A 13,577-nucleotide genomic window follows, 5' to 3' on the forward strand; every position below is an offset into this window, starting at 1 on the left:
AATAGTTGTTCCAACAACTAGTGTTGTTTTGTGAGATGGCTAACTTGTTTGGCAACCGTACCTTCAACAATGGTCCATTTTCTTATATTTGTAGTAAAATTTTATCTATGCTTTGCTATTGTAACTAAAAATCAATGTAATAATTTTATGCAAAAGAGACAAGTTTTTAAAATGAGTTGTAAGAACTTTGTCATCTTTCAAGTTATAAGCATTTGATCAAGTTGTAAGTAATCTATCAAAGAGTTAAATTTTAAACTTAAAGAGTTGTTCTGCATTGTTACAGAAAAAAAATAAAAAATTGTCAGGATTTAACATAAATTAACAAAGAAGTGGAAAAGTTTAGATGACCAAAATGAATTTTTGGGATGATATTTGTTTCAGCCACAGATGTTTAAATTGTTGATTTCCCATGAAAAGAGACTTGAGAAGACTGGAAGTTTTTTGTGAGAAGCTAGTGTAATATGGTGACCTTCAGTCAACAGAGGTGACCTATTCTTCAACTGTGGACTCGCCTCAAGAGGAGAGTCATGTGGATGGCACCAAGACCATAAGATAATAGGGTAAAAACTCTAAGAATCAGGTGGGAGCTTTCTATGCAACTCAGCATGGGTTATATGCACTGTACTTGAAGTTATAGCACCTGCTTATATCATCCCTTAGAAACAGTAGGAGTATATGATAAACATACAGTCAGCTTGAACTACTTACTAGTCAACGTAAACCTGTGAAAAGTAAACTATAGTCAGACTCAGTTTGTACATATTTGAGGATTAATTTCTAATAACTGTATTTCAGTTATTTGTTTTTAATAGCAAACAACTTGTAATCATATTTGGAGAATGAGCGCTTAGTTAATGAATCAGTCAAGTATAGTGTTGACCTTTTTACTACCCCTTTACATTAAACAAAACAGGACTCTGAACGTTCAACCAAGAACAGTCAGGTTTGGGTGTGACACTGATACTGATCCTAACAGGGTCTCCAATATTACTGTTACACCCAAGACAGAATTCTCCTTGGTTGAACACATACTTCCCTGTTTTGCTTAATGAGAAAGGGGTAGTAAAATGGCCAACTATTCTTGACAAATTCAATTACAAAGTACTTATATATATATATATATATATATATATATATATATATATATATCTTTTCTTTTCAAACTATTCGCCATTTCCCGCATTAGCGAGGTAGCGTTAAGAACAGAGGACTGGGCCTTGAGGGAATACCCTCACCTGGCCCAATTCTCTGTTCCTTCTTTTGGAAAATTAAAAAAAAAAAAACGAGAGGGGAGGATTTCCAGCCCCCCGCTCCCTCCCCTTTTAGTCGGCTTCTACGACACGCAGGGAATACGTGGGAAGTATTCTTTCTCCCCTATCCCCAGGGATAACATATCACTTATACAAGTATATATCTACACAGGGTGGGGGAGGGGGCGATGGTTCTGGGAACGTTGAAGAATGTGTGGAAGGCGACAATGTTATCTCAGAGAGCAAAAATGGATATGTTTGTAGGAATAGTGGTTCCAACAATGTTATATGGTTGCGAGGCATGGGCTATTGATAGGGTTGTGCAGAGGAGGGTGGATGCGTTGGAAATTAAATGTTTGAGGACAATATGTGGTGTGAGGTGGTTTGATCAAGTAGGTAATGAAAGGGTAAGAGAGATGTGTGGTGATAAAAAGACAGTGGTTGAGAGAGCAGAAAAGGGTGTATTGAAATGGTTTGGCCACATGGAGAGAATGAATGAGGAAAGATTGACAAAGAGGACATATGCGTCAGAGGTGGAGGGAACAAGAAGTGGGAGACCAAACCGGAGGTGGAAGGATGGAGCGAAAAAGATCCTGAGCAATCAGGGCCTGAACATACTGGAGGGTGAAAGGTGTGCATGGAATTGAGTGAATTGGAACGATGTGGTACACCAGGGTCGACGCACTGTCAATGGATTGAACCAGAGCATGTGAAGCGTCCGGGGTAAACCACGGAAAGTTCCGTGGGGCCTGGATGTGGAAAGGGCGCTGTGGTTTCGGGGCATTACAAATGACAGCTAGAGACTGAGCGTGAACGAATGTGGCCTTTGTTGTCTGTTCCTATCGCTACCTCATGTGGGAGGGAGGGGGATGCCATTTTCATGTGTGGCAGAGTGGTGACGGGAATGGATGAAGGTAGCATGTATGAATATGTACATGTGTATATATGTAAATGTCTTTGTACGCATATGTATGTATACGTTGAAATGTATATGTGCGTGTGTGGGCGTTTATGTATATACATGTGTATGTGGGTGGGTTGGGCCATTCTTTTCTCTGTTTCCTTGTGCTACCTCACTAATGTGGGTGACAGCGACTAAATATGATAAACAAACAAATATAAAATCTTATATTCAAGAATAAATGAACATAAAATTTTCTATAATTCCTTTATTCACACTTGTCTGCTGTTTCATATGTTAGCAAAGCAACGCCAGGAACAGATGAGGAAAGACGGCATTTGCTCAACAGCAATTCTCCAACTGTAATGCATAATGCACCAAAACCAACACCCACAAACCACATGCAAACCCCACAAACCCTTCCCTGGCCCCCCCCGGCCGCATCACATGCCCTGATTCAGTGCACTGACAGCACGTTGCCCACTGCTCCCATTCCCTCTGTCCTGTGTATGCCTTTAACCCTCCTGTATGCCATGAGCACTCAAAATCCCTTCCACCCCACCCCCCCACCTCCAACTTGGTCCCTCCCATCTCCTTATCCCCCCCATATATATGTAAAAAAAAAAAAAAAAAACACATTGAAAATTAATCTCCAAGTATAATGTTGACTGGTTGGTAAGGTTATTTAATGTATGTATGATTCATGGTGAGGTGCCTGAGGATTGGCAGAATGCGTGCATAGTGCCATTGTACAAAGGCAAAGGGGATAAGAGTGAGTGCTCAAATTACAGAGGTATAAGTTTGTTCAGTATTCCTGGTAAATTATATGGGAGGGTATTGATTGAGAGGGTGAAGGCATGTACAGAGCATCAGATTGGGGAAGAGCAGTGTGGTTTCAGAAGTGCTAGAGGATGTGTGGATCAGGTGTTTGCTTTGAAGAATGTATGTGAGAAATACTTAAAAAAGCAAATGGATTTGTATGTAGCATTTAAGGATCTGGAGAAGGCATATGATAGAATTGATAGAGATACTCTGTGGAAGGTACTAAGAATTTATGGTGTGGGATGCAAGTTGTTAGCATCAATGAAAAGTTTTTATCGAGGATGTAAGGCATGTGTGTACGTGTAGGAAGAGAGGAAAGTGATTGGTTCTCAGTGAATGTAGGTTTGCGGCAGGGGTGTGTGATGTCTCCATGGTTGTTTAATTTGTTTATGGATGGGGTTGTTAGGGAGGTGAATGCAAGAGTTTTGGAAAGAGGGGCAAGTATGAAGTCTGTTGTGGATGAGAGAGCTTGGGAAGTGAGTCAGTTGTTGTTCGCTGATGATACAGTGCTGGTGGCTGATTCAGTTTGGTAGAGTGTGTGAAAAAAGAAAGTTAAGAGTAAATGTGAATAAGAGCAAGGTTATTAGGTACAGTAGGGTTGAGGGTCAAGTCAATTGGGAGGTAAGTTTGAATGGAGAAAAACTGGAGGAAGTAAAGTGTTTTAGATATCTGGGAGTGGATCTGGCAGCGGATAGAACCATGGAAGCGGAAGTGAATCATAGGGTGGGGGAGGGGGCGAAAATCCTGGGAGCCTTGAAGAATGTGTGGAAGTCGAGAACATTATCTCGGAAAGCAAAAATGGGTATGTTTGAAGGAATAGTGGTTCCAACAATGTTGTATGGTTGCGAGGCGTGGGATATGGATAGAGTTGTGCACAAGAGGGTGGATGTGCTGGAAATGAGATGCTTGAGGACAATGTGTGGTGTGAGGTGGTTTGATCGAGTAAGTAACGTAAGGGTAAGAGAGATGTGTGGAAATAAAAAGAGCATGGTTGAGAGAGCAGCAGAGGGTGTTTTGAAATGGTTTGGTCACATGGAGAGAATGAGTGAGGAAAGATTGACCAAGAGGATATATGTGTCGGAGGTGGAGGGAACGAGGAGAAGTGGGAGACCAAATTGGAGGTGGAAAGATGGAGTGAAAAAGATTTTGTGTGATCGGGGCCTGAACATGCAGGAGGGTGAAAAGAGGGCAAGGAATAGAGTGAACTGGATCGATGTGGTATACCGGGGTTGACGTGCTGTCAGTGGATTGAATCAGGGAATGTGAAGCGTCTGGGGTAAACCATGAAAAGTTGTGTGGGGCCTGGATGTGGAAAGCGAGCTGTGGTTTCGGGCATAATTGCATGACAGCTAGAGACAGCTAGTGTGAACGAATGGGGCCTTTGTTGTCTTTTCCTAGTGCTACCTCGCACACATGAGGGGGGAGGGGGATGGTATTCCATGTGTGGCGAGGTGGCAATGGGAATGAATAAAGGCAGACAGTGTGAATTGTGTGCATGGGTATATATGTATGTGTCTGTGTGTGTATATATATGTGTACATTGAGATGTTTAGGTATGTATATTTGCGTGTGTGGACGTGTATGTATATACATTGTGTATGGGGGTGGGTTGGGCCATTTCTTTCGTCTGTTTCCTTGCGCTACCTCGCAAACGCGGGAGACAGCGACAAAGAAAAAATAAAATCTTTTTTTTTTTTTTTTTGCTTTGTCGCTGTCTCCCGCGTTTGCGAGGTAGCGCAAGGAAACAGACAAAAGAAATGGCCCAACCCACCCCTATAAACATGTATATAAATACGTCCACACACGCAAATATACATACCTACACAGCTTTCCATGGTTTACCCCAGACGATTCACATGCCCTGATTCAATCCACTAACAGCACGTCAACCCCGGTATACCACATCGATCCAATTCACTCTATTCCTTGCCCTCCTTTCACCCTCCTGCATGTTTAGGCCCCGATCACACAAAATATTTTCACTCCATCTTTCCACCTCCAATTTGGTCTCCCACTTCTCCTCTCCTCGTTCCCTCCACCTCCGACACATATATCCTCTTGGTCAATCTTTCCTCACTCATTCTCTCCATGTGCCCAAACCATTTCAAAACACCCTCTTCTGCTCTCAACCATTTCAAAACACCCTCTTCTGCTCTCTCAACCACGCTCTTTTTATTTCCATGCATCTCTCTTACCCTTACGTTACTTACTCGATCAAGCCACCTCACACCACACATTGTCCTCAAACATCTCATTTCCAGCACATCCATCCCCCTGCGCACAACTCTATCCATAGCCCACGCCTCGCAACCATACAACATTGTTGGAACCTCTATTCCTTCAAACATACCCATTTTTGCTTTTCGAGATAATGTTCTCGACTTCCACACATTCTTCAAGGCTCCCAGGATTTTCGCCCCCTCCCCCAACCTATGATCCACTTCCGCTTCCATGGTTCCATCCGCTGCCAGATCCACTCCCAGATATCTAAAACACTTTACTTCCTCCAGTTTTTCTCCATTCAAACTTACCTCCCAATTAACTTGACCCTCAACCCTCCTGTACCTAATAACCTTGCTCTTATTCACATTTACTCTTAACTTTCTTCTTTCACATGCTTTACCAAACTCAGTCACCAGCTTCTGCAGTTTCTCACATGAATCAGCCATCAATGCTGTATCATCAGCGAACAACAACTGACTCACTTCCCAAGCTCTCTCATCCCCAACAGACTTCATACTTGCCCCTCTTTCCAAAACTCTTGCATTCACCTCCCTAACAAGCCCATCCATAAACAAATTAAACAACCATGGAGACATCACACACCCCTGCCGCAAACCTATATTCAGTGAGAACCAATCACTTTCCTCTCTTCCTACACGTACACATGCCTTACATCCTTGATAAAAACTTTTCACTGCTTCTAACAACTTGCCTCACACACCATAAATTCTTAATACCTTCCACAGAGCATCTCTATCAACTCTATCATATGCCTTCTCCAGATCCATAAATGCTACATACAAATCCATTTGCTTTTCTAAGTATTTCTCACATACATTCTTCAAAGCAAACACCTGATCCACACATCCTCTTATCTTGTGGAGGCTAAGGTGAAGATTTGTATGGGTTTCCAGAAAAGAAGAGTGAATGTTGGGGTGAAGAGGGTGGTGAGAGTAAGTGAGCTTGGGAAGGAGACTTGTGTGAGGAAGTACCAGGAGAGACTGAGTACAGAATGGAAAAAGGTGAGAACAATGGAAGTAAGGGAAGTGGGGGAGGAAGGGGATGTATTTAGGGAATCAGTGATGGATTGCGCAAAAGATGCTTGTGGCATGAGAAGAGTGTGAGGTGGGTTGATTAGAAAGGGTAGTGAGTGGTGGGATGAAGAAGTAAGATTATTAGTGAGAGAGAAGAGAGAGGCATTTGGACGATTTTTGCAGGGAAAAAATGCAATTGAGTGGGAGATGTATAAAAGAAAGAGACAGGAGGTCAAGAGAAAGGTGCAAGAGGTGAAAAAAAGGGCAAATGAGAGTTGGGGTGAGAGAGTATCATTAAATTTTAGGGAGAATAAAAAGATGTTCTGGAAGGAGGTAAATAAAGTGCGTAAGACAAGGGAGCAAATGGGAACTTCAGAAGGGCACAAATGGGGAGGTGATAACAAGTAGTGGTGATGTGAGAAGGAGATGGAGTGAGTATTTTGAAGGTTTGTTGAATGTGTTTGATGATAGAGTGGCAGATATAGGGTGTTTTGGTTGAGGTGTTGTGCAAAGTGAGAGGGTTAGGGAAAATGATTTGGTAAACACAGAAGAGGTAGTAAAAGCTTTGCGGAAGATGAAAGCCGGCAAGGCAGTAGGTTTGGATGGTATTGCAGTGGAATTTATTAAAAAAGGGGGAGACTGTATTATTGACTGGTTGGTAAGGTTATTTAATGTATGTATGACTCGAGGATGTAAGGCATGTGTACGTGTAGGAAGAGAGGAAAGTGATTGGTTCTCAGTGAATGTAGGTTTGCGGCAGGGGTGTGTGATTTCTCCATGGTTTAATTTGTTTATGGATGGGGTTGTTAAGGAGGTGAATGCAAGAGTTTTGGAAAGAGGGGCAAGTATGAAGTCTGTTGGGGATGAGAGAGCTTGGGAAGTGAGTCAGTTGTTGTTTGCTGATGATAAAGCACTGGTGGCTGATTCATGTGAGAAACTGCAGAAGCTGGTGACTGAGTTTGGTAAAGTGTGTGAAAGAAGAAAGTTAAGAGTAAATGTGAATAAGAGCAAGGTTATTAGGTATTGTAGGGTTGAGGGTCAAGTCAACTGGGAGGTAAGTTTGAATGGAGAAAAACTGGAGGAAGTAAAGTGTTTTAGATATCTGGGAGTGGATCTGGCAGTGGATGGAACCATGGAAGCGGAAGTGGATCATAGGGTGGGGAGGGGGGCGAAAATCCTGGGAGCCTTGAAGAATGTGTGGAAGTCGAGAACATCATCTCGGAAAGCAAAAATGGGTATGTTTGAAGGAATAGCGGTTCCAACAATGTTGTATGGTTGCGAGGCGTGGGCTATGGATAGAGTTGTGCGCAGGAGGATGGATGTGCTGGAAATGAGATGTTTGAGGACAATGTGTGGTGTGAGGTGGTTTGATCGAGTAAGCAACGTAAGGGTAAGAGAGATGTGTGGAAATAAAAAGAGCGTGGTTGAGAGAGCAGAAGAGGGTGTTTTGAAATGGTTTGGGCACATGGAGAGAATGAGTGAGGAAAGATTGACCAAGAGGATATATGTGTCGGAGGTGGAGGGAACGAGAAGTGGGAGACCAAATTGGAGGTGGAAAGATGGAGTGAAAAAGATTTTGTGTGATCGGGGCCTGAACATACAGGAGGGTGAAAGGAGGGCAAGGAATAGAGTAAATTGGATCGATGTGGTATACCGGGGTTGACGTGCTGTCAATGGATTGAATCAGGGCATGTGAAGCGTCTGGGGTAAACCATGGAAAGCTATGTAGGTATGTATATTTGCGTGTGTGGACGTATGTATATACATGTGTATGGGGGTGGGTTGGGCCATTTCTTTCGTCTGTTTCCTTGCGCTACCTCGCAAATGCGGGAGACCGAAAAAAAAAAAAAAAAAAAAAAAGACTCATGGTGAGGTGCCTGAGGATTGGTGGAATGCGTGCATAGTGCCATTGTACAAAGGCAAAGGGGATAAGAGTGAGTGCTCAAATTACAGAGGTATAAGTTTGTTCAGTATTCCTGGTAAATTATATGGGAGGGTATTGACTGAGAGGGTGAAGGCATGTACAGAGCATCAGATTGGGGAAGAGCAGTGTGGTTTCAGAAAAAAAAAAAAAAAAAAAAAAAAAAAAAAAAAAAGTTCACTAATTGATACCAGTGGTAGAGACCTAGCGCTGTGTGTTTCAGGGTTAATGAAAATGCTACACACATTGCACTTATTACATTTTTTACTAGTGTTGTGTCACATTATGTCAGGGGTTCCCAACCTGGGTCACATTTATACTTCTGTTTGGTATACTGAAGTATGAAAGTATAACCATGGTATACACTAATGTACAGTGTACACCATGAGTAACATAGAACTTAAGCAATATAGAGCAAACTCATTACAAATCAGCTGATAAAGAAAGCAGCCAACTAGGCAAGCTCTCCTCCCTCTTTTTTTCCATGTTACAAAATTACATATATGTAGCAGTTCAAAATCTATTAACACATAAAAATCATACGAACACATTCTAGTCTAGTCTAGAGACTAATTAGAAGGTACCCAGCAGCTTTCTGTTTCAGTTGCACACAAGCATTAGTCATAATTGTTAATATAGTGTCATTTCTGAGCAACGTTAGCTGCATAAAATTTTTCATGTGACGTACTCATATTTGTCAATTACTTTTACTAATTCTTACATAATTTACATTATGAAGTAGTTACCTCTGCCAGGAGGTATTGGTTTTGCCAGCATTTATTTATTTATACATTCATTTGTTCGTGTGTCAGCAGGATTACCCAAAAATCAAAATTTTTTCCCAATAGTTATAAGGAAAGTAAAGTTTGCAATCAAGATTACTAAGCATACATACAATACTATACATAAAATCGGCAAGCAAAAATTATGTATTAGAATAAAATAAATGAAGCATTCTTAAATACAGGACTACTATTCATCAGGAATAGAATAAAATTATAGAATAAGCTGACCTTGAATTCTTAACTTTATTTTTTTTTTTTTTTGTCCACATTACTTTTAAATATCTAAGTTTAGGACTAAGAATTTTCACATATCTTAACAACAGTCATTGCATGCTAAGAAAAAAATTATTTCCTCCAATTATGATTCTCGGTGAGAAGATCTATGGTTGGCAATTTACTCGGGAGCCGATTGAATTACCACTTAGCATATTTCAGCCACAGACAACAACAACAACCATCACATTCACCACTTGCTCCCTGTCGAACTCCACACAAGCACACAAACACAACTAAACACAACTGCTCACTCAATCAAACAATCACTCATGTTAAGGAAATTCACTGTCTTTACATCAACTGCTTTTGTTATTTATAATAAACACTTTCTTTCTACCCTACAGTTATAGGAGGAGCAAAAATCACAGTCTTCAGAGACTTATTTACTGTTGGGATTTACATCCACTAAGAACAATGGTATCCACATTCCAGGGTGTACTTAAAAAAAAGAATAAAAAAATAAAAAGGCAATAATTCAATGAAGTTTTCACTCAACAACTGAAGAGAGTTCACCCGTAGTATTTTCCAACAAACTAGTACAGCAGTGAAGGCATTCTATGAAGTTTCACTTATAACTGCCAAACAAAAGAAAGCTCAAACCACTGGAGAAGACCTTGTCCTTCCAGCAGCAAAAGAAATGGTATGTTGCATCCCTGAAGATGAATCTGCAAAAAAAAATTAACTATCTCCCCATCTAACATTACAGTCCAATGACGAATAGAAGAAATGTCAGTAGACATTCTGCAGCAAGTGATTGACGAGATTCATAAGTCTGAAATTGGGTTTGCAATTCAACTCGATGAGTCTACAAAAGACAAATTGTGCTCAGTTAGTTGTATTTGTTTGGTAAGTATGAATTGAAGGCATTAAGGAAGAGTTATTGATGACTGCAGCACTAGAAGCAACAACTAAAGCAGATGATATCTTTGAAATGGTATATCTATTTTTCATACAGCATGAAATAAACTGAGAAAATCTGGAAGTCTGCACAACTGATGGGGTACCAGGAATGTCAGGACAAAGGTCTGGATTCAGATCTTGTGTCATGGAAGTAGCTCTTCATATGACATGCACTGCATGATCCATTGGTTTGCTTTAGCAATACAGGGTCCTGCCTTAAGCCTAGAGAGCTATCCAGTGTATCATCACTGGTGGTCAAGAGGGTTAGCCATGAAAAAGGGTGTGCCCATGTTCTCTATGACTGGGAACCATGTTGGCATTGTTTATCAGTGCTCCGGGAGTGACCCCTCTCGATCCCAAGTACACTTTCAGTGCTGTTAAACACACCGATTCTCTCATTGTTTGTGGTTGTTTTCCTTATTATGGAATTGGTGACCTTTTCTGCTGCCCAGGCATCAAACCACGAATCAGCACAACTACCTTGAGCTACTGATGGGCTGCTTACCAGACTGTTTTCAGAAGTGCTATGAGGACCTGTTCATGCAGGATGGCGTCCTTGCTATACAGCAAAATCTGTGAAGCAGAGGCGTAACTGACTGTGGAATTCACTTCATCAATGATTGGCCTGGAAACAGCCCTGACATTAATCCAATAAGAGAACTTGTGGAGCATCATTACACATCGAATTTCAGTGAACGATGCTCGCAATGGCCCCTAGCTCTAGGCAGTCATTCTTGAAGAGTGGCATGATTTGGACCCACAGATTCTCAAGATGGCAGAATCAGCATCTTCATGCCTTGAAGAATGTATAAAGAGGAGAGGAAAGCAAATTACCTGTCAAAACTGTATATAAATAAAACTAATGAAGAGTTTATAAATATTCATATCCATTGGCACTGTCGAGGTGTGTATATAACAGATATGGACGGTACAGATCAAGATATTCTATAAATTCACTAAGTTCAATTTATCAATATCAATAGGTTTGCGGCAGGGGTGTGTGATGTCTCCATGGTTGTTTAATTTGTTTATGGATGGGCTTGTTAGGGAGGTAAATGCAAGAGTTTTGGAAAGAGGGGCAAGTATGAAGTCTGTTGGGGATGAGAGAGCTTGGGAAGTGAGTCAGTTGTTCGCTGATGATACAGCGCTGGTGGCTGATTCATGTGAGAAACTGCAGAAGCTGGTGACTGAGTTTGGTAAAGTGTGTGAAAGAAGAAAGTTAAGAGTAAATGTGAATAAGAGCAAGGTTATTAGGTACAGTAGGGTTGAGGGTCAAGTCAATTGGGAGGTGAGTTTGAATGGAGAAAAACTGGAGGAAGTGAAGTGTTTTAGATATCTGGGAGTGGATCTGGCAGCGGATGGAACCATGGAAGCGGATGTGGATCATAGGGTGGGGGAGGGGGCGAAAATTCTGGGAGCCTTGAAGAATGTGTGGAAGTCGAGAACATTATCTCGGAAAGCAAAAATGGGTATGTTTGAAGGAATAGTGGTTCCAACAATGTTGTATCGCGTCTGACCGGAGGCAGCCTGGCGCTTCATCCGGATAGCAGTTGTGCACAAGAGGGTGGATGTGCTGGGGAAATGAGATGCTTGAGGACAATGTGTGGTGTGTGAGGTGGTTTGATCGAGTAAGTAACGTTAAGGGTAAGAGAGTTGTGATGGAAATAAATAAGTGCATGGTTGATGAGTGCAGCAGAGGGTGTTTTGAAATCGCGTCCCGCCGGCCGTCTCCATGGACCCGTTGAAATGAGTGAGGAAAGACTTGACACTTCGAGGATATATGTGTCGGCCTCCGCGCTCCCCGGAGGGAACGAGGAGAAGCTCGGAGAAACAATTGGAGGTGGAAAGTGGAGTGAAAAAGATTTTGTTGTGATCGGGGCTTCCTTCCTTCTGCAACTTGCAGCCCCCGCAGCGGTGAACAACGAGGGCTCACGGAATAGGTCGTACTGGCTTAGATGTGGCCCCCCCTATACCGGGGTTGAAGTGCTGTCGTGGTTTGAATCAGGGATTGTGAAGCGTCTCTGGGGGTAAACCATGTGAAAAGTTGTCGTGGGGCCATCCGGATGTGGAAAGCGAGAGCTGTGGTTTCGGGCATAATTTGCATGACAGCTAGAGACAGCTAGTGTTGAACGAATGGGGCCTTTTGTTTGTCTTTTCCTAGTGCTACCTCGCACACATGATGGGGTGAGGGGGATGGTATTCCATGTGTGGCGAGTGGCATGGGAATGAATAAAGGCAGTCTGTTTGTGAATTGTTGTGCTGGGTATATATGTTTGTGTCTGTGTGTGTATATTTATGTGTACTTGAGATGTTTATGGTATGTTATTTGCGATATGTGTGGACGTGTATGTATATACATTGTGTATGGGGGTGGGTTGGGCCATTTCTTTCGTCTGTTTCCTTGCGCTACCTCGCAAACGCTGGGAGACAGCGGACAAAGAAAATATAATTTTTTGTTTTTTTTTTTTGCTTTGGCGCTGTCTCCCGGTTTGCGTGGTAGCGCAAGGAAACAGACGAAAGAAATGGCCCAACCCACCCCTATAAACATGTATATAAATACGTCCACACACGCAAATATACATACCTACACAGCTTTCCATGGTTTACCCCAGACGATTCACATGCCCTGATTCAATCCACTAACAGCACGTCAACCCCGGTATACCACATCGATCCAATTCACTCTATTCCTTGCCCTCCTTTCACCCTCCTGCATGTTTAGGCCCCGATCACACAAAATATTTTCACTCCATCTTTCCACCTCCAATTTGGTCTCCCACTTCTCCTCTCCTCGTTCCCTCCACCTCCGACACATATATCCTCTTGGTCAATCTTTCCTCACTCATTCTCTCCATGTGCCCAAACCATTTCAAAACACCCTCTTCTGCTTTCTCAACCACGCTATTTTTATTTCCATGCATCTCTCTTACCCTTACGTTACTTACTCGATCAAACCACCTCACACCACACATTGGTCCTCAAAAACATCTCATTTCAGCTCATCCATCCCCCTGCCACGCCAACCACCAACTCTATCCGACCTTAGCCCAAACGCCTCGCACTCCCATTCACATTAGTTGGATACATATTTCCTCAAAACATACCCATTTTTTTGCTTTTCGAGATAATGTTCTCGACTTCCACACATTATTCAAGGCTCACCAGGATTTTCGCCCCCTCCCCAACCATATGATCCAACTTCCGCTTACATGGTTCATCCGCTGCCAGATTCACTCCCAGATATCTAAAAAACTTTACTTCTCAGGTTTTTCTCCATTCAAAACTTACTCCCAAATTAACTTGACCTCAACCTCCTTTGTACTAATAACCTTGCTCTTATCACATTTTCTCTTAACTTTCTTCTTTCACATGCTTTACCAACTCAGTTCACCAGCTTCTGCTGTTCTCACATGAATCAGGCCATCAATGCTGTATCATCAGCGAACAAACAACTGACTCACTTCC

The 13,577-nt window shown here is 42.1% G+C and overlaps 1 protein-coding gene across 8 annotated transcripts in view; it reads right to left on the reverse strand.

The window, feature by feature from the left end:
* Positions 1–13,577, reverse strand: part of LOC139756557 (uncharacterized) — a 119,041-nt gene that overhangs the window by 36,987 nt on the left and 68,477 nt on the right. The gene's annotated exons all lie outside the window — the stretch shown is intronic.

This window comes from Panulirus ornatus, chromosome 2 (assembly GCF_036320965.1).
Source record: "Panulirus ornatus isolate Po-2019 chromosome 2, ASM3632096v1, whole genome shotgun sequence".
Lineage (NCBI taxonomy): Eukaryota > Metazoa > Arthropoda > Malacostraca > Decapoda > Palinuridae > Panulirus > Panulirus ornatus.